At 41.6% G+C, this 22,097-nt stretch overlaps 1 protein-coding gene across 9 annotated transcripts in view; it reads right to left on the minus strand.

Annotated features, from left to right (window-relative positions):
• MPPED2 (metallophosphoesterase domain containing 2) overlaps positions 1 to 22,097 on the minus strand; it is a 170,753-nt gene that overhangs the window by 110,587 nt on the left and 38,069 nt on the right. The window contains exon 1 of one of the 9 annotated variants that reach the window (XM_039355946.1): positions 3,075 to 3,275. The exons of the other annotated variants lie outside the window; for them this stretch is intronic. The gene's annotated coding sequence lies outside the window, so the exon portion shown is untranslated. Of the gene's footprint in view, positions 1 to 3,074; positions 3,276 to 22,097 lie in introns of those variants that run through there. 9 annotated transcript variants of the gene reach the window in all.

Consider the following 22,097-nt stretch of genomic DNA (forward strand, 5'->3'; position numbering starts at 1 on the left):
CGGTTATTCATGTAGATTTTGAGATCTTTGTTAGTGGAGATTAGTAGCATTTTCTTTTGTCACATTAATTTCATCCTGATGATTATTTTGGTTACTTCATGCAAAACAGACTTTCATGTTTATGGTTAGTTTGCTGAATTAGTTGTACTGACTGTATTCCTGCTGAAATTTATAAGCATATGGTACATTAGAAATGATTTTTTAAAGAAAACCACTGACAAATAAATAAATTCTCTATTTTCAATATGTGGACCAATTATTGAAAATGGTTTAAAAAGAAATTAAGAAATTGCATTGTTTTACTTTTCTACTTTTTTTTAGTTCTTTCCATTTAGGCATCAGCTTATACTTGTTACAAACATTGCTTTTTCTTGCACAGAATCCCACAAAAGTAATGAACATGCAGAATATAACTTCTATCACCATTTAGAAAATCTTAGTGAGAGTATGCAATTAATAGGCTTTTTTTCTTCTTACAGTCTTAAATTAGTAAGTGTCAGAGGCTAAATTGATAACCTAAATATAATTGTACTCACGTATGTAGATTTAACAAGTTTATCTAGTGACTTTCTTTCTAACAATGTAGTTCCAGAATAATGCTTTGTTTGCTGTTATAAAATAGTAACAGTGTATTAGCCTATGGTTAAAATCTTAGTATCATTTCACTTTGCTTCAAGGAGATCTTTGCCCAAAAAATGAGCTTTTGTGTTTGTCTGAAAGAATATTAGTAAAGCCTATCTGCATTAACCATGAATATTCATCATATACTTTTATCATATATTCAGTGCTTCCTCCAACTTATTCCCAATACATTTGCTATTTTCAATTTTCAAAGGGAGATATTAAAATCAGTAACTATGCAAAATCAGTTTTCTATTGTGGGTCATAACTAACCCAAATGAAAAGCAGAATTCCATTTTTTTCTGCTGAAAAGGTAAACTGCTTATTTGAAATTATATATCTGTTTATGCTTCACAAAAGGTTGAATTGTCATTTACAATTATAAGGCATCAACAATTATTTAATTAAGACAGGGCTACCAAAAGGCAGTACTTCTCAAATATTTATGAGAGAAGAAAAGTGTGTGTGTCTATGAATACACACATACATGTACACATAAACTCTTTAGATCCTTTTCTGCAGATACACAGTACAATTTACAGAATGTGACTATTAACCTAGGAACCATGCAATTAATTTCTATTGTGGCAAGGCAAATACGCATGAGGAAAGTGTATTATCTACTACTTTTTTGTTGTGTCTACAAATTTCAGCTGTATTTTTATTTTCAAAGCATGAAGTTAGTGGTTTTGTTTCTTAAGTCTTGGGAACAGTAACAAACGTATTCTTCACATGACTGTGGATTTTTTTTCAAGACTGTGTACAAGTTTACTGTAGATTTATTTGTTAATTTGAAAGAAAAATGGAAAATACACTCTTGAAGGGGCCATGGAATTATTGTAACTCCAGTGTGGCTGAGACTTTTTTCCTCTGCAATAGAAATGGGACTGAAAGCTGGGGTTGGTAGGAAACAATAAGAGCCATGGAAACAAAAATGAATATTGTATTGGCAGGTAAGATGATTATTTTTTGTAACCGTAAATATTTATAGAAAATATAAGTTACACACACATAGACACACACACACACAAACATTTTTATATCTTTATAAAGGCTATTTATAAAGACTATCGACCATAAACAAAAAACTCCAACAGGCAAGTTTCCTCTTTTCAGAAATAGCTCATATTTTTTCTTGGCAATTCAGTTTTAACTATATCAGAACATTTTTAACTTCAAAAGAAAATTAACATTCATTTCAAGATTATTTTTGAAATGGAAGACAATAAATATATCTTTATTGAAAGTTCTTCATGAAATTTTCTTAATAAAAAGCTTATGTTAAAATTTTACGTATCAACTGGTTCACCCAATAATACTAATCATGCTGCTTTCATTAAATATTAAAATATTTAACATGGTTAAATTATCACATACGCCAGTAGTACAACCAAATAGGGGGTCTTAATTACTCTAACACCTGTTGGAAAACTAGCAGATGACAGGCCCCTTTCCAGATGATTCCTGACAACTTACTCTTCCAGAAAAAGGACAAAGAAAGATCATCTGCCTCTGACGATACCAATCAAGACTTACTGAAAAATCATATTAAAATTGGTGGACAGTGGTAGTATAATTCAAGATTTTTAACAATGGCTAAAAAAACCAGTTGCATTTTAAATTGTAAAATGTGAATTCAGTAAACTCAGAGGAATGAGTAGTGTTCTTGGGTACAAATGGTATAGAGAAAAAGTACTCAAAATGGGACTGGGGGTAGGGCTATGTGCCCATGCATGTGCACATACAGAGACACACACACAAAGTCGCAAAAATTCCTATGTAAAAAAAATGGAGAAAAGCAGAAATCAACTTCATTGTATAAAAGTCTTATCAAGATTGATTCTTGACAATTCACTGCTTGTACAGGAATACATAGTAAAGCATCTCTAACCTACGATTGTCCAGCCTCCATTTCTAATGAAGGAAAGCACACCATTTCCTTGAGAAATTGATTCCTCTCTCTCTCCAACCGTCATTCCCATTCGTGGTGATGCTACCTCAATAAAGATAATTATTTTAAATAGATTTTGCTGGACTGGGAACTGTTGATAGGAATCAGGAAACAATATATACCAACTTTGTTTCACCATGGATTTTGGAAATCTCAGCAGAAAGGGGAAAGGAGAATTGGAGCAAACACACCACCGGCCTATAACTCTTTAAAGAGATATTTGATTTACAGGGGTGTCAGCAGGTGCAATGTTTGCTCAAAAACCATGTTTGTTTCTTTCAAAACAGCATAACCTTGTTAGTCATTTTTGTGACTTTTAGAATTACAAGCTTGACTCTCCTGCCCTGGCAAAGCAATTGAGAGAGAAGAGGGTGCACTTTAAAACTGCAAGGACTAGTCCAGGCAGTCTCCGGGAGTCAAAACCTTATATAAAGGCACCAAATAAAATGTTAAAATTAACACAAAATGAAAATCAAAAACATTGCTTGTGTATACTAGATACCTGAGAGAAGATTTAATATGTGGATGAGTACCACCTTGCTGTTAGACATCCCGTTATTGTCAGTTTGGGCTGAAATTAACAGGGTAAATTACTTGCTTATGTTGCATATGTTTTCGTCAACTATATGAGATGACAGTCCCAATATTTCAGATCTATGAACAAATAAAAATGTGGATATTCAGGGATTGATTAAAAATATCACACAATACGGGAAAGAAACCTGCACTTGATGTACAAACTCATTGATATTAGTTGTTTTCCACAAAGAGGTTCAACTTTTCAGGCAATATATCAATTTTTTGAAGTTGTTTGATTCATGCTATAATTCCCCAGGCCTTTTTCCTTCTTTTACTTTTAATTGTTAGGATTACTAACTGTGATGTATATTATCTTTAGATCCTGACTGTAGATGTAGAGGAGTTATTGTAGATAATTAAAAAAATTAAAATATTTATTAAGTAATCAGATTAATGAATTAGACTGAGCCTTAATCTATACTTTCTATATATCAAAATGACTTATATAATATAAGTTATTTGAGCTATGAAAGGAAGCTCAGCAATTTTCATGAGCTATTGTATATAGTATGTTAGAGAGAAAAAATTATAAAAGAAACAACTATAGACAACTAAATGCCAGCCTCTGTATCATTTCCTCATGATATTGGGATGTTGTTTGTTAGAAGTAATTCCAAACCAGGCTATTAATTTTCTTGGGACATTCATTAAAATCAGACAATTGCAAAGCTCAAAATTATAAGAATCCATCAAATTTAAAGCTGATATACATAGTTGGGACGCTCAGAACTGAATCCATCACAGACTGTGTTTAAATGGAAACAGTAGACTAATTTATAATTTTGAATGAGACCCGTATACAAAGTTTCCTGCATATTAAGTTAGCCCATCAAAGAAATAAAATTCAGCATAACTTTCTCCACTGGCATTCTCATTTTTTTCTTGGCTGGAGGTTTCTAATCTCATACAAAATATCAAAAGAGCATCAAATTCAGAGAGGATGAAGTGATGAGTCAGCAGTCCGGGGACAGAATCTAAAACTTTGGAAGGAGCATTACATGTGACCCTAAGGTAGCCAGGTATATAATATGTTGCATTATGCTATTTGTATATTTGTAAACTTAAGAAAAATAAACTATTCAATAAACACCAGAAATTTAAGAATATTCAAAAGAATAAATGTTAAGTTGCTCTGCAAATAAGCCCTAGTGGTTTAACGTAACCAGGGCTAGAGGCAGCTTTATTTATTGTTTGTTTAACGTTTTCGCTCACTACTGCTCCCTACAATAACAGGAAATGTACTGTATTGCCTTAAAAGCTGTATAGCTTTTGGGCCATTTTCAGGCCAGGAGCAGAGAGAAATAAGGCAGTTTAAGATCCTATTCTAGCACCATATCCCAGATAGCAGACCCTCTTTACAGTCTACATCAGGGGTGTCAAACTGCTGGCCTGTGGGCCGGACCCATCATCTGGAAGCCATGCCTACCCCATTGCCAGCAATGGCAAAACCGGCCCGATAAGTTGAGCCACGTCACAAGTTTGACATGTCTGGTCTACATAAAGGACCCCCCCCCATCATCTTATTCCCTTTTTGTGGAAAAAGCTCACTAAATGTTTTTTTCACCTTGAGCTTTAAAACAAGACTTGTTTGTTTTTTCCTTTGTAGCAAAAAGGCTTAAAAACAAAGATTTCTTTTAAGATAATAATTGTTTAATAATAGTAGTACAATGTTTGAATGAGTTTACTTTCATATAATTACAAAATACAACTTTTCAAAAATACACCATATAATCTTGAAAGAATCTTTTAGAAACGAAGTGCCACAGATTATTCAAGAAATTGGTTTATATGTATCCTTATTCCTCAAAAGTGGCCTCTGGCTATTGGTTGTAAGAACTGGGAATTTTAATTACTTATTTCCAACCAGCTTCTATTTGATTAGAACAGTATTTTCATTATACTTGTATGTAACATAACACCTGTTACACCATCTGTTTAATAACCTGTTATTAGTATGTAAAAATTTGTAGTTTGTATTTTCTAAGCAATGGGTTACTACCCAAGGGAGGAAAATCCAAATTAATTGATAAAAAATTTCAAAAGAATAAAATAAATAAAATCTGCAGAAATAATGCCTTATAGTGAATTTACCTCTTTAATTTAATTTTATCAGATTAAAACCATTTTCTTTATTTGAGGTTGTCCGACAATGTGGCTTTAAGTAGCAATTAGTTTATTGACAATCTCTTTCAGTACCATGACCAAGACCTGCATCTTCTTGGTGTAAAATAAAAATGTAGCACTTTCCCACAAATACTATTATACTTTTACAATTTCTTCATAGAATTTGAATAAAATATTATAAAGTGTAAGCCATCTGATTGTGACAAAAATACACTGCATGAAGAAAAAGGATTTTTATATTAAAATTGTAGTTTTATGGGCAGCCATTCTGGATTGTCTATAAACCTGTATTTGTTTCTATATTTCCATGTTCAAAAATTAATGTATTAAAAGAAATCTCAGTGGAAATATCTGGGCATTCATCCATTTATCACCAGTTATGTTTTGACAATTATTTTTTTCTCTGCTAAGTCGTTTATTTTTCAGTGAATTACAAAAATGAATTATAGTCAAGATAAAAATATGCCTTCAGGATATTTTCAAATAGTCAATTTAAAAAATTTAACCTGCCATGCTCTAAACTACAGATACAGACAGACACACACTTCAACAAAGTTTGCAATTATACTTCAAGTCAGTTTGGGAATCAACTGTAGTGAAATGATTTATTGTATGCATTCACAAATCAAAGTTAAAGCTTCACTATCTATGGAGCAGAAGCTATCCCTAATGAGAAAATCATATGAAACAATCCCAATGAGATTTTGAATATATGAAAACTTCAGTGTACTCTGAATCTCTCATTTTGTTAGTTTGCAAGGAAGATGCTACCATGAGGTAAAAACATCACTTTTTCCCCTATTAACTAAGCATGCATTTTGTTCCTCTGGAGAGTAGAAGAAAACTATTAACATAAGAAATACAAAGTCTGAAAGAGAGAAAAGCTGTATGACAGAATATATGATGATGTAGAAAGAGATGCAGGCAACATAATTTTATTTATGTGTTTTATTTGAAAAATCTTCCAAATACAATCTCACTAATTACATTTTCAGACAAGGCTGGAAATGTTTAAATGCAATTTCTAACTATGGAAACATCATGACATGCCCTCTCTGCTGAAAGAGAAAGAAATCAATGACAATTAATGACATTTTATCTTATATTCAAAATAGAAAAAGATGGTAAATTAGACAAGCACTTATATGGTGAAATTCTATGTATGTATGGCATAATGTCACTGAATACAGTGAGTTGCTTCTAGCAACTTCAGTAAACATATCATCATTCTCTTTTAATTTATTATGTCTTATAGATACTTATCTTCAACTTCTAAATAGTCTTGGTAGGCAGAACAGGAACTTACAGAGGAAATCTATTAACAAGGCTTTTAATGTCCAGTTCCTTCAAGTGGATATTTCTCTAAAGCAGGGGTCCTCAACCTGTGGGCTGCACACACACCCACTCGCACTAGCAATGTGGTCACGGGGTGCAAAAACAGGACACCATGCCTTGGGGCATGAAAATGGGCCATCACTGCGCCTCGGAGTACAAAAATGGGATGCTGCCATGCTGCGGGGTGCAAAACGGATGCTGCCGCACTGTGGAGTGCAGAAATGGGGCGCTGCACTGCGCAAGAATAGGGCAGGGCTAGTGAGTATCATGCAGGCACTAGTCCCACCCCATTTGCATCACGCACATGCTTGTGGCCCTCTGCGCATGCAGATACGCGCACGTGTAAAATATTTCCTCCTCCCTTTCCCTCTGGTCTCCCAACTGAGAGAAGGTTGGTGACCTCGGCTCTAAAGCATTCTGGAATATATCCGTTCATGAGTGCAGGTTAAATTTCAGAAGTTGGAAACATGGTCTTCTAGATGTTGCTAAACTAAACTAAAATGTCCAACAGTTTCTTTTGGCCAAGTTAGGTTTAGCTGACTTGCGATATATTTCAGAAATATTGACAGAGCCACAGTCTTCCCTGTGTGTACACATGAGCACCAATATAAATTCTTATTAACCAGATTTCTCTCTACCAATAAAACAAAAAGAAAAAAGTTGTTCTTTTCTCACTTCCTTAGAATATCTCAGACTTCCCAACATAAAATAATTGATTTTATCTTGAAACAATTATTAAAAAGTTGTAACAATTATTTAAAAGTCCAGTGCTTCTTTAAGCATCTTAGCATCTTATCTAAAAGAGCCGTGATAGTGCAGTGGTTAGAACGAGCGTTGGCTTATCTGAACGCATGTTCTCAGCATGATGATGAAGAATCCACCAATGGGTTATTTCAGTCCTCCTGCCCAATCAGACTAAGTTGTCAAGTTGTCACACCTCATTATCTAGCTCCTCCCAGTTTCATTGATGGTATAGCCAATGACAACAGTTCGACATGACTCTCAAGCAGGTATTCATAAAAAAACAAGAAAGGAACAGGCCCCCAACCCTTATCTAACAAACCACTGGAAGGGAGAGCGGGGATTCTTCATCATCATGCTGAGAACATGAACAAGCCAACACTCTTTCTCCAGCATGATGACTGAAGAATCCACCAATGGGACGTACCAAAGCTCCTGGAGTGCCTAAGGGTGGGAATCAGTTGGGGCCTGTGAACCTGATGGTGACACTACCTGCTGTAAAATACATCTACCGAAGGCGGCCTCAGCCAAAGCAAGCTTGTCCAAGCAATAATGCCTAATAAATGGGGAAGGCGAGGACCATGTCGCCGCCCTGCAAATGTCCTCAATAGACGCTTGAGTTGCCCATGCAGCAGTTGTGGCAGCGCTGCAGGTGGAGTGAGCCATCACATGACTAGGAACGGGTAGGGCAAGAGATGCGTAGGCGGCTGAAATACAAGCCCTGATCCACCTACCTATAGTGGAAGCTGACACCTTTTGGCCCATTGAGGAAGGCTGAAAGGATATAAACGGGGCTTCTGATTTATGGAAAGAGGCCGTGCGTTTGATATAACAGTGCAAGGCTCTCCTCACATCTAGTGAGTGCCATTGCCGTTCCAAGTCATGCGACGGGTGAGGACAGAAGTCCGGGAGAATAACCTATTGTGACCTATGGAGCACAGTGTTTACTTCTGGAATAAATGAGGGATCTAATCTAAGAACCACCCTGTCCTTGTGAAACAAGCACAGGTCCTTCCTGATCGATAAGGCAGCTAATTCCGATATACGTCTGGCAGAAGTAATAGCTATTAGGAATGAGACCTTAAGCGACAGGTACCGCAAGGAACATGTTCTGAGTGGTTCAAAGGGAGAAGAGGTTAGTGCTTGTAAAACCCTGGGTAGATTCCAAGAGGGATACCTATGAATCACAGGGGGTTTACTATTAGTAACTCCTTTTAGGAAAGATCTGTTGGTAGGGTGTCTAGACAAGGACTCTGAAGAGTCCCAAGAGAGCACCGTGGAAAGAGCCGCTAGCTTTCTACGGATAGTGTTGGGTGACAACCCCTTGTTGACGCCCTCCAGTAAGTATTCTAACACCTTGGGAATGGTTACCTGTGACAGACTCACGTGATTCCTGTCACACCAACGACAGAAGTTCTTCCATGTATGGTTGTAAATATGGTTGGTCGCCGGTCTCCTGGCAGCCTGAATCATATCAATTACCCCTGACGAATAGGACTCCTGAATCAAGGTGCAGCGTTCAAGTGCCAGGCGGTCAACTGAAGCCATTGGGGATCTGGATGCTGAAAATCTCCCTGTGTCAACCGAATGCGGTTGTCTGGAATCCTCCACGGAGCAGAGACGGAGAGGCTCACCAGGTCTGCAAACCATGGCCTTCTGGGCCAGTGAGGAGCAATAAATATAACCTCTGCCTGCTCCGCCAGGATCTTCCTGATAACTGCTGCCAACAAAGGCAGTGGGGGAAAGGCATACAAGAGGCCTTACAGCCATTGGCTGCATAGGATGTCCACCCCCTTTGCTCCCCGCAAGGGGAACCGGGAGAAAAACCTGGGAAGCTTGGTGTTCTCCGGCAAAGCGAACAGGTCCACTATCGGATGACCAAATCTGTCCGTGATCTCCCTGAAGACATCTGGATGTAATTTCCACTCCGAATGGTCTACTATTGACCTGCTGAGGAAGTCTGCCTGCTGATTTGCCTCCCCCGAAATGTGCTCTGCCCTGATGGAGAGCAGGTGTTTCTCTGCCCAAGAGCTCAATGCTCGAGCCTCTGTCATGAGCGACTTTGACCAGGTACCCCCCTGCCAATTGACATGGGCTTTTGCCGCTACATTGTCTGTCAGGACCAGCACATGTTGCCCCCCGACTACTGAGTAGAAATGTCTGAGAGCTAGGTGCTTCACTCTGAGCTCCAACCAATTTATACTGCGCCTCCGGTCTGCCTGTGACCACTGACCCTGAGCCATCCAGGTTTGGAGATGAGCACCCCAACCGAAGAGACTTGCGTCCGTGGTCATACTGATGCGAATGGGTTCTTTGAATAGGGTCCCCTTGTGAATGGCCGAGGAAGCCCACCAGCCGAGGGACACGCACCAACTGGTTGAGGTACTGGTGTGTTGTCTTTGATATGGAAGAAGAAAGCACTGTAGGGCTCAAGCATGTAGTCGGGCCCACGGCACTATCGCTATGCAAGATATCAACTTTCCCAGTAGCTGGGAAAGGAGAGCCAATGATAATGTCCTGTTCCTGCATACCTTGAGTGTCAGGTCTCTGATGCTCTTGTGCCTCTCCTCTGATAGGTACACATGACAACTGTCCATGTCTATCACCGCCCCCATGTGTAACAGATGGGTCGATGGTGTTGCTTGGCTCTTTTTGAAATTTATTAAGAACCCATGGTTCTGTAGGGTCCTGATTGTGAGATCCAAATCCGACTGGATGGAAGTTGCTGACAGCGATTGGATCAGAATGTCGTCCAGATAACACTGGACGTGCATCGGAACCAACCTCAAAGGGCCACCAGAACTGCCAATATCTTGGTGAAGACCCTGGGGGCGGAGAGGTCGAATGGGAGAGCCCTGTATTAAAAATGACAGTTGAGATAGCAAAACCGTAGGTACTTGCAATGTGTCGGATGGATAGAGATGTGTAAATATGCCTCCTTGAGGTCTATTGATGTTAGAAGGTCTACCCTCCTGATACTGCTTAGAATGGAGTGCAACGTCTGCATCTTGAACCTCCTGTATTGTAGGTGGAGGTTCAGCCCTTGAGGTCGAGGGTTGCTCTCCATCCTCCTGAGGATTTGGGAACCACAAATAGGATGGAGTAATACCCTAATCCCCGCTGAGGCAAGGGGACCTCTTCTATGGCTTTGATGCTCAGAAGATGTCAGATGGCATCTTCCATGAGACCTCTTTTTATGTGATTTCTCATGGCTGGGCAAGAGACAAAGTGATCTATTGGAGTGGACCTGAACTCCAGGGACAGGCCTTCCCTTATGGTGCTCAGAACCCAGGAGTCTGTGGTTGTGCTTTCCCATTGGCGGATAAAAAGAGTAAGCCCGCCGCTAATGGGAAGGGTCCCCTCTGAGACACTTGGAGCGGTGGAAGGGGCAATCCCCTCTGCCACGGAAGGAAGGTTTGTTCTGGGATTGGTACCGGGATCTGTCCCTATAACCCGCTCTATCAAAGGGTCGCTCTGTCTTCGGAGCAGGGGGCCTGTAAGATTGTCCCTGTTCTGAAGTAGATCCAGTCTAAAAGGACTGACGGCGGCTGTAAGGGAAGAAACGCCTGTTGGTTTTCCTAGCTAAGTGAGAAATGACCTTTTGCTTTTGTTTATTCTCAATGAGGTATGGGGTCAATGCCTCCCCAAACAATCGGCTGCCTGTGAAGGGAGCAATGGCCTCATGCCACTTGTGCTTGCTTTCAGCCCTCCAGTTTTTGAGCCAAAGTAGCCTCCTGGCAACTCTGACAGAAGCCATTGCCTGGGCTGAGTGTTTGGCCGAGTACATGGAAACATCTGCCATATACTCAGATGTGGCTATCAGACGCTCCTTGGGAAGGTTGAGCTGCCGGAGATTCCCATTGTCCCTGAATGTTCTTCAAGAATATGGGGGGACATGGGATGTGGAGGTGCTTGTCTACCGGTTCAGCAAATAGAGGATTAGAGTCCTGATCTGTGGAAAGCTGAGGGGCTGGAGTTGTAACGGAGGAGAGTTTGCTCGCTGCACAAGCCCTGTACAGCAAGGAGGGAAAGAGCGAAGCATTAAATAGCTCTGCCATAGGCTGAGACTCGTGGGTAGGTTCCTTGCACTCAGACCAGCGGTCCCCACCTTCGTCATAATCCAAGACCTTGGAAGACTCGGAGTCAGGAGAATGAGATGGCGAAACCATACCGGAACGATCCAATGTAGGTCGGGATGAGAAAGTTGGTGCAGAGGAAGGCCCAGGAACTGGTGACACCTAATGGATACCCGATGATGCCACGGCCTGGATCACCGCCTACGATATCCACGATTGGAGCTGTTCTGAAAAAGATGGCTCTAGCGGAGGTCGTAACCCCGCAGCTGTTGGAGTGAATGTAACAGTGGGTGCAGATGATGGGCCGGGCAAATCAAGGTCTTCCCCAAACATGGGTGGACCCACCTGACCAAAGGTCTGAGCAGAGACCTGCTGGACTGTGCGCACAGGTGACCAGGCTCCCGAAGCAGATGGCACATGTGTCTCAGGTGGAGAGGAACCAGAAGGTGTATGGCCCTGTTCTGCTGACAAGCGTTGGGCCTGGGAGAATTGCTTCTCCAGAGCTCTATGTGTTCAGTCAGCCATCTATCGCTTGTCTGCCCAGCCTTTCTGCCGTATTTGGATTTAGCTTTGGCCTTACCTGTAGGCGCCTCAGAAACTGGCTCGGCTTGGACCACGGTGTTGTCTCTGTCCAAAGGCTGCGGCTCAGTGGGTTCTGCCATGTCGATCTAAATGCACCCCAGATGAGACTCTGGAACTGACTTGCTCTGCAGGAGATGCCAGGATCCCTCAGAGGGACTGACTGCACGTGGAGAAAGTGTGAGCCGGCCCACTAACAAACCTGGGCTTACGCTGGGCGCTATGGAGCGCTCGTCACCGATGTACTGGGCACACTGCAAACCAGATCAGAATGGTGATGAAATCACACGTGTCTCACAATAGTGGCAATGGTCAGAATCCTGGAGGCAGCCACTAGATGCAGAGTGGCAGAACTCACACAAGGAATGGCGAGCAGGACCTGCTCGACCTCCGCTTCAATAATAATTCCACCAAAATTGCTGATCTGATGATTGTAAATGAATAATAGATCCTGAAACTGAATCTTAAACGCTAATTAAGGTGAAATATATATAGGTAAAGCAATATTAGTGATAGCAGTGAAGTAACTGTGAACAATCAATTCCAAAATGGCGTCCCTGCCTGCCCTGGGCATTTCCCAATGGAATAGTAGGTGGCAAAATGGTGGACGCCCTGAATTCAGAGGGAAGAATACAACCTCTGCTGGGGGTGGAGGGGACAGGAAACAAATCCCTGAACCAATCTGAATATTCCAAGTCCAGAAAAGGTGAAAAGGAGAAGAAATTCGATTTTTCAATTCACTAAAGAGTATTTGTGCCTAACAGCTGTTAGGCGCGATCCGTTTGCCACTGCTGAACGAGGCTTTGCCTCTTTTAGCGGCAGCCGAAAGAACATAGTTTTAAAAAACAGGCTTTCTTTCTAAAATTACACCCCGTGCTGCAAACAGAGTTGAATAAATGCCCGAATTACTTCAAATAAGAATTAGGTCAGTGAATCCAAAATGGCGGCCGCTGGTGAAAAGCTCTGTCCGGGCCTGCTCTGTGCAGGCCCGGTCAGAGAATACTCCACATGGCCTCAAAATGGCAGTCGCTATAAGGAACACGTCCGCAGTTCCAAAGGGGATTGACCAAAACAAATTCCTGTTATCTACTGAAAGGAAGAGAACACCCCCCCCCACATTTATTCCTCTGTTACCCTAGGAATTAACTCAGCAAAATGATGAATTAGAGGGAAAGGCAGTCACCACCACCCCCCCAGCCTGGAGAGGAATACTACTCTCTCCCAAGGAAAGGGGAAAGAAAAGGAAAGCAAACAAAATTGCAAAACCTCCCAGAGAAGGAATAACCAAACTAATTCTCCTATTCTCCAGGAAGAATCCACCAATGCTTTAAATATCTAGTCTGACCTGCTATTCATGAAGAGAGTCAAATTATCATGTCCTCATGGGCGAAAAACTAAGATGAAACTAGGAGGAGCTAGATAATGAGGAGGCGTGACAACTTGACAACTTAGTCTGATTGGGCAGGAGGACTGAAATAACCCATTGGTGGATTCTTCAGTCATCATGCTGGAGAATGCAGTATTATAGGCTATTTCTGCAACTCTGTTTGATCCTGACTGGCTCAAAGTTGACACAGCCCTCCATCCTTCCGAGATCGATAAAATGAAGACCCAGATTGTTGGGGGCAATATGCTGACTCTGTAAACCAGGGGTCCTCAATCCCCAGTCTGTGGACCAGTACCAGGCGGAGGCATGCCAGCAACCGGTCCGCACAAACAAGCAAAGCCCCATCCGTGGGATGCAGGCAGCACACAAAACCACACCCCCTCCAGGGAAAATCTCTCTCCACGTAACCGGTGCCTAGTGCCCAAAAGTTGGGGACCTCTGCTATAAACCACTTAGAGAGGGCTGTAAAGCTCTATAAAGTGGTATATAAGTCAAAGTGCTATTGCTATTGCTAAAAGCTCAATGGTAGCTTAAATGAGAGTATATTCCACACTCTGGAAATAATATGGAAGAAAGATCTTCTATGCAGAACTAGAACATGTATACGTTAAGTATATACATGTATTCATGCCTTGCCTTTACAAGGGCTCTATATTACATACATTTTGCTATATGTCTCACTGTATTTATGCTGCTTTTCTAGAAACATAAATTAGAAAATGCAGATCAGTACCAGAATCTTGTACAGATTTCTACAGTATTTGTACAATATTTGTACAGATTTCTACAGTATTTGATAACATATTATCTGTTGTAGCTCTGTAGTCCTACATTTCTAAATCCTCTTTTCAAGATAGTAGATCTCTGATTATTTGCTTAACTCTTTTTACAATCACTTGATACCCTGCAAATACAAGATTTTAGTAATCATTACCTGTCTGGAATTCTCTGGAAATCTAAAGTTCTTTAGGAATTTTCCAAATGATCATAGACTAGACTATTGGACATTGCTTGGTCAGGAAATAAAAATTCAAATGTAGCTTGAGAGATCTAAAGCAGAGATTCCCCAACCTTTTGGGCACCAGGGACCAGTTCTGTGGAGAGAGGTTTTTCCACGGACCAGAGGATGCATGGTTTTGTGTGCTACCTGCATCTCATGAGTGGGGATTTGCTTGTTTGTGAGGACTGGTTGCTGGCATGCCACAGCCCGGTACTAGTCCACAGACTGGGGGTTGGGGACCCCTGATCTAAATTGTTTCAATAGCTGCATTTACAAGACAAAGAGATATATAGGCAATGAATAATCAGCCAACTTCAGAAGTCTGTTTGAATTTCTACTAGATCAGTGGTTCTCAACCTGTGGGTCGGGACCCCATTTGGGGTTGAACGACCATTTCACGGGGGTCGCCAAACAACGCAGTCCGCCATTTTTTCCCCCTTTTCCTTAGCTGTGCTACTCCCTTTTATTCTATTGGCTTCTGAAAGCCAATAGAATAGATTCTCTTGAATAGAGTCTAATTCTATTGGCTTTCAAAAGCCAATAGGAATTGTCCAGGCTGTCTCTGCCCTGCTGAGCCCGCCAAAAGTCCCATTCTGCAAATGGCACTGCATCAGTTGAGTAGTCCTCAACTTACGACCGGTTGAGTAGTCCTCGACTTACGACTGGTTGGGGGTCGCGGCATTAAAAAGGTTGAGAACCACTGTACTAGATAGAAATATTCAACAAATACAAGCAAAGCTATGAGTACACTAAAAAATCATAAGATGTCCAAAGTCTACAGAAAAATTAATAAAACACACAAACTAGCCTTGAAGCTTGACTATACTATATGTGTGGATAATATACTCCATTTCATATTTCTGAAAGTTACCACCTTAATACATATCCAGATCAGTGTTTTTTAACTTTGGCTATTTTAAGATGTGTGGACTTCAACTTCCAGAATTCTCCAACCAGCATGCTGGCTTGGAAATTCTGGGATGGAAGTCTGTGCATCTTAAAATGGCCATGGTTAAGAAACACTTAGGCAGACACTTGATTTGTATGCAATAGTCTGTTCACTTAGAGACAACCATCCACCAGCAGAATGGAAATGTTCCAAGTTTTGTAACTTCTGCACATTGGTTTCACAAATTTGCTTTGTAATCTTGAAGGATCCTGTAGAGCATTTCTGAGAGGTAAGAGAATAACAAGAGGCACTTTGTTATTCACATGGTAGTTGGCCACAGAATATTTGGGCCAAACGCCTTTGATCTTGCATCCTGTCTGTGGCAGATTTTCCAAAACATGTCATTTATTTATTTATTCTGTACATACAATTCAAAATCTGCACATGTGAAATTCAGGTAGACTTTTATTTGGTTGCTAAAATATGGGCTAACACTTAACTACAGTCAGAAATACACATAAAGCCTTCTTTATAACAACTAACTAGAGTACCCCACCACCAACAGTATGCCTGACAATTATTCATGCAGAGCCTGATGACAGAATATATATAAACATGATCCAGTACATTACTTTCCCCTTGATCTTTGATAAATAAACTACGACGAGAGAATAGCAAGGGTTTCAGACTTTTTATCTTATTATTCTCTACCTTATGAGCATGTCCATGTAACATATTGGGCTGAAAACACTGAAGACCAGAGAGATTTACTATGCTTATAGAAGCCAAATGTTTAGCCAAAAATTTAACGTTGCTGGAATATGAGACCACTGTACATTCCTTATCTCTCAGCCACATTATCAAAGAACTAGCATTAATTTGAATTTAACATTAATTCTATTTTTGATAGCATAAAATGAACACAAATATATAGCCAATAAATCAATAAATATTACACTGCTGATTTTTTTAACCATAAATATTCCACATGTATACAAAGCAACATAGGTATGCAGAATTTGCAGATATTCTCTACAAAAATTGCTTGTCAATGTTTGATATTGTCTGAACTCCATTGGTGATAAAGGCCTCATCATGGGGTGGGGGGAGAAATTGCTTGTCAAATGTTTGATGTAACCCCGGAAGGCAAAAAAGTTCTCAATTAAGAATGCTGGAAGTACAGTAAAAGAAGTGCTATAGAGTGACTTGTAAAGCTTTATAAACCGTGAATGAAGTTAAGAGCTGCTCAGTGTTAGCTCTCTAGTCTCCATTCAGAAAAATCACTTTACAACTGCCTGGGTTGTTTCCCCCAGAGACAGTGTGACATGAATACCACATGACCTGCCAAACTTGGAATAGGAATATTTCTATCAATTGCTGCAATGGAGAATCTGACTTCCAATGTCCATTGGCCAGATTTTATTTCATGCTCTATTAGCAGTCCTATAGCATCAATACAGGTTCACTGCTACATATTATCTGTTGTTATCTGTCTTGCTTGTCCAGACTTAATGTAGGGACATAAACAATACCACAGAAATGTATTACAAGTAATAACTAAAAAGGAACAAATCTGAATACAATCAAACATGCTTTTAAATTATAGAATGAAAAATGAAAGCCAGAGAATTCAGTATTTATTAATATATTACAGAATGCTTTGTATATATGTAACATAACAGACTTGGTAGATAGTTTAATGTTTTGGGAAGTAATTTCACTTTTAGTAATGTTTCACAAATTAGTAAACAGGAAAATTATGACTAAACCTAATACAATTCAAACTGGCAACCAAAATAGATATATACTATTAGCCTAATCTAGAAAATGCATATTGGTCTTGGGATGTTAACATGTTTACTTATTTTCCTTTCATTAAATAATTGGAGGTGTGCCAATCTTGTCAGTTTTTGATATTTAACTTTGCCAAGTCAAAATAATTTCTGAAGAAAAGTTTGGATTTCCTTAAATTGCATTTAAACCCTGCAAGGTACGTTTGTCCCAGAAAACTATTTTACATCAATGCCTTGTACTACTGAAAATAATATTCTGATACAGGTAGTCCTTGACTTACAACAGTTCATTTAGTGACCATTCAAACAACTGCACTGAAAAAAGTGACTTGTGACCATTTTTCACACTTATGACTATTGCAGCATCCCCATGCTCACGTGATCTACATTCAGCTGCTTGACAACTGGTTCACATTTATGATCGTTTCAGGGTACCAGGGTCACATGATCCCCTTTGTTCCCTTCTGACAAGCAAAGTCAATGGGGGAACTAGATTCACTTAACAACTGTGCTACCAATTTAACAACTGCAGTGATTCAATTAACAAATGCAGCAAAAAAAAGTCCTAAAATGGAGCAAAACTCACTTAACAAATTTCTCACTTAGCAACCTAAGTTCAGGGCTCAACTGTGGTTCTAAGTCAAGGACCACCTGTACTTATACACTAAATAAGTAAATAAATAAATGCCAGCCTTAAATATAGACTAAATAAATAATTAAGCTAGTGGTTCCCAACATGTGGGTCGGGACCCCATTTGGGGTCGAACGACCATTTCACGGGGGTCGCCAAACAACGCAGTCCGCCATTTTTTCCCCTTTTCCTTAGCTGTGCTATTCCCTTTTATTCTATTTGCTTTTGAAAGCCAATAGAATAGACTCTCTTGAATAGAGTCTAATTCTATTGGCTTTCAAAAGTCAATAGGAATTGTCCAGGCTGTCTCTGCCCTGCTGAGCCCGCCAAAAGTCCCATTCTGCAAACGGGGCTGCACCAGTTGAGTAGTCCTCGACTTACGACCGGTTGGGGGTCGCAGCATTAAAAAGGTTGAGAACCACTGAATTAAGCAAATAACTAAGCAAATAAGTATAATCATGGGAGTCTGAAAATGTTAAACCCATATCTTTACAAGGGACTATGTTCCATTGAGGAAGATTTTATAATTTTAGTAATACCTAAGACATAATTAAGCTATGTTAAATATATCTGAAACTGCATTTTTATTTGACATAAATATATGGAAGTATTGTTAAACTGAAGATCTATTCTCAAGAAGCAAGTTATTGATCTTATAAAGCCAAAACCAAGTGAGATGCTAGGACAGTATTGGCGAACCTTTTAGAGACCGAGTGCCCAAACTGCAACCCAAAACCTACTTATGTATCATCGGGTGCCGGGTGGACATGGCCCATTTGGTGAGTTTGGCCAATTGGATGAGGAGTGTGGCCCATTGGATGGGCATGGCTGCAGGGAATGGCAGATTGGGTGGAACTAAAAAGTTCAATCGATCAATTCCAACTTTGCGAGATTTTTTTTTCCCGTGAGAAGTTGAAATTGATTGATTGAACCTTTTTTTTTTTTTGCACATGGCGGCAGAGGCCTAAAGTGAAAAGGTTTTATAAAACCCAGCTGAAGGCCTAGGACTGGGGTGACGGCGCGCGTGCCCACTGAGAAGGCTCTGCCATAGGTTCACTAGCACGGTGCTAGGAGGGGAAGAATGGTCCATCTCCTTTCTGCATAACAGCTTCTCTCAAGGGTCAAAAAAACTACGGTAGTTTACCCTTAATCAGGGAGAGGCATTTGGCATGAATGGAGTTGCTATTATACATAAAGAGCACACACATATTTCAAAATATATGTTGAGCAGCAAATGTCAAGAAGAAAATTTGCAATTTTAAAAAAAAGATGTTTTATCTTACAAAAAGCTCAATTAAATCAATTCATTCTGCTACTCTTCTTTTTCATAATAAGAATTCATTAATAAGAAAACTTTACTTATATTCTCTTTTAAGCTGTTTTAGGAATTGCTGTTTCTGGTGTTAAGACAAAAATATAAATGGAATTTATAACAATGGCTGGATTTTTCTGTTTAGGTAAGATATCCATTCCATTTCCCTATCTCTAATAAAAGCTGTCAATTTTCTAAAAGATGCTCCTGTAATCTTTATGCCCTTTATGATATATCTCAGTAGTACTATATATCACAGATGCAGACTGGGATCCCTTATTTCAATTCATTAAGGATATGATATCATCACAAAGGGGCGTTGACTTACCTGAACGCCTTTTCTCAGCACGGAGATGGATAATCCACGCAGTGGGTTGAGACTGTATTCCTGGCCAATCAGATCAGTCAGCCAAAGTTGCCACGCCCCGTCTTGGACCATGATCCTTTAGTCTTGACTCGAGCGCAGCCATTGACTGACAGTAAGACGTTTTGGCTCCACTAAATATACCCTATTATTCTAGCCTATAAGGGTGGGTGTGGATTATCCATCTCCGTGCTGAGAAAAGGCGTTCAGGTAAGTCAACGCCCCTTCTCCAGCACTGGAGATGGATAATCCACGCAGTGGGACATACCAAAGCCTATTGTCCCTGGGGTTGGGGAATAGACTGGTCCCGTGTGCAACTTTGGTCTAGCACCTGCTGGAGAACCCTCCTACCGAAGGAGGCCTCTGCAGAGGAGTACCTGTCAATTTTGTAATGACGAATGAATGGAGAGGGTGAGGCCCAAGTGGCTGCCCTGCATACCTCTTCAATAGAAGCCTGCATGGCCCATGCTGCTGAGGTGGCAGCACTCCTTGTGGAATGGGCTGTGATATGCTTGGGGACTTGCAAGGACTCCGCCTGGTATGCCCCCGTGATGCATGCCCTAATCCACTTACCGATGGTAGAGGACGAGACATTCCGGCCCCTAGTAGCAGGGTGGAAGGATATGAAAAGCGCTTCCGAGCGTCGGAATTCCGCTGTGCGTGAAATGTAATGTCTTAGTGCCCTGCGTACGTCCAAGGTGTGCCATTGTTGTTCCAGGGGATGAGCTGGGTTTGGACAGACGTCTGGTAGGACTATTTCCTGTGATCTGTGAAAAAGGGAGTTGACCTTTGGAATGAATGAAGGGTCTATTCTTAGGACTACCTTGTCCCTGTGAAAATGGCACAGGTCCTTCCTCATGGAGAGAGAAGCTAACTCGGATATCCGCCGAGCTGACGTGATGGCTACCAAGAATGCTACCTTATGGGTCAGATAGAGAATGTCACATGTTTTGAGTGGTTCGAAGGGCGCTCTGGTAAGAGCTTGTAGTACTCGTGGTAGTTCCCACGATGGATACCTGTGCACGGTTGGCGGTCTGATGTTTGCAGCCCCCTTGAGGAAGGATCGTATTAAGGGATGCTTGCCCAAAGATTCACCGGGGCTGGCAGAAAGTATAGTTGAGAGGGCGGCGATTTGCCTGCGCAGTGTGTTTGGCGAGAGGTCCCTCTCTAGGCCATCTAGTAAAAATTCTAGGATCTTGGGAATTGTGATCCCTTCGAGTAACAATTCCTGTTTAGAGCACCATGATTGGACGCTTCTCCACGTGGCCTCGTAGATACGGTTCGTGGAGGGGCGCCTTGATGCCTGTATGACCCTAATTACACCCTGTGAGCAAGCCCCCTTGGCTAAACTTGACCGTTCAAGAGCCAGACGGCTAGTTGTAGCCATTGTGGCTCTGGGTGGGAGATCTCCCCCTGCTTGAGGGAGATCCTATCCGGAGGAATCCGCCATGGATTCGTGCGGGAGAGACTCCTCAAGTCTGCGAACCAAGGTCTCCTTGGCCAATAAGGGGCCACAAGGATTACCTCGGCCCTTTCCCGCAGAATCTTGCGGACTACCGCCGGAAGGAGAGGTAAGGGTGGAAACGCGTACAGGAGCCCCCTTGGCCATGGGCTCCGTAACGCGTCCGTCTGCTCTGCTCCCTTGGATGGGAATCGGGAGAAGAAGCGAGATAGGTGGGCATTGGAAGGAGAGGCAAAAAGGTCCACCTGGGGAAGCCCGAAGCGGTGACAGACCTCCCTGAAGATCCTCGGGTGTAGTTGCCACTCCGAGTGCTCTATTGTTGATCTGCTCAACAGATCTGCTTGGATGTTTGCCTCCCCCGATATGTGGTCGGCCTTTATGGAGGCCAGATTTTGTTCCGCCCAGGCCCCCAGTAGGAGGGCCTCGGCCGAGAGCGAGCGAGAGTGCGTGCCCCCCTGACGGTTTATGTGGGCCTTGGCTGTCACGTTGTCCGTCAGGACCAGTACGTGCCTGCCTTGTATGCTGCTGTGAAAATGCCTTAACGCTAGGTGAATAGCCCGCAGCTCGAGCCAGTTTATGTTGTGTCGGAGATCCACCGCTGACCAGCGGCCCTGTGTCCACTTGGTCCCCAAGTGGCCTCCCCAGCCGAATAAGCTCGCATCTGTTGTGACGACTACTCTGTCTGGTTCCCTGAAGGGGGACCCCCTGAGGAGAGCTGGAAATAGCCACCACCTGAGGAAGTGTCGTACTCTCAGAGGTATGCCTACCCTCTTCCGTGATGCACTGATTTGTTGTCTCTGAAACGGGAGCATGAACCATTGCAGTTGTCTTGAGTGCAGCCTTGCCCAAGGAACTATTGCTATGGTCGATATCATCTTCCCTAGCAGCTGGGAAAGGCAGACCAGCGTCACTGACTGACCGCGGCTTACCTGTTTTACGGCTTTCTTTATGCTGCTGAGGCGTTCCTGTGATAGGTACACCTTGCATTCCTTTGTGTCTATGACCGCTCCTAGATGGAGTATTCTCGTAGTTGGGGTTAGATGGCTCTTTGAAAAGTTCACCGAGAAGCCGTGGTCCTGCAGCATTTTTATCACTAACTTTAGGTCCGCCTGAGACTGCTGGGCGGACGATGACTGGATTAGAATATCGTCCAGGTAGCACTGGACTCTGACGGGTACGTTTCTTAGTTGTGCTGCCAGAACCGCCAGAATCTTGGTGAACACCCTGGGCGCTGATGACAGGCCGAATGGAAG

This window comes from Crotalus tigris, unplaced genomic scaffold, assembly GCF_016545835.1.
Source record: "Crotalus tigris isolate CLP2741 ecotype Arizona unplaced genomic scaffold, ASM1654583v1 scf7180000018777.2418813, whole genome shotgun sequence".
Lineage (NCBI taxonomy): Eukaryota > Metazoa > Chordata > Lepidosauria > Squamata > Viperidae > Crotalus > Crotalus tigris.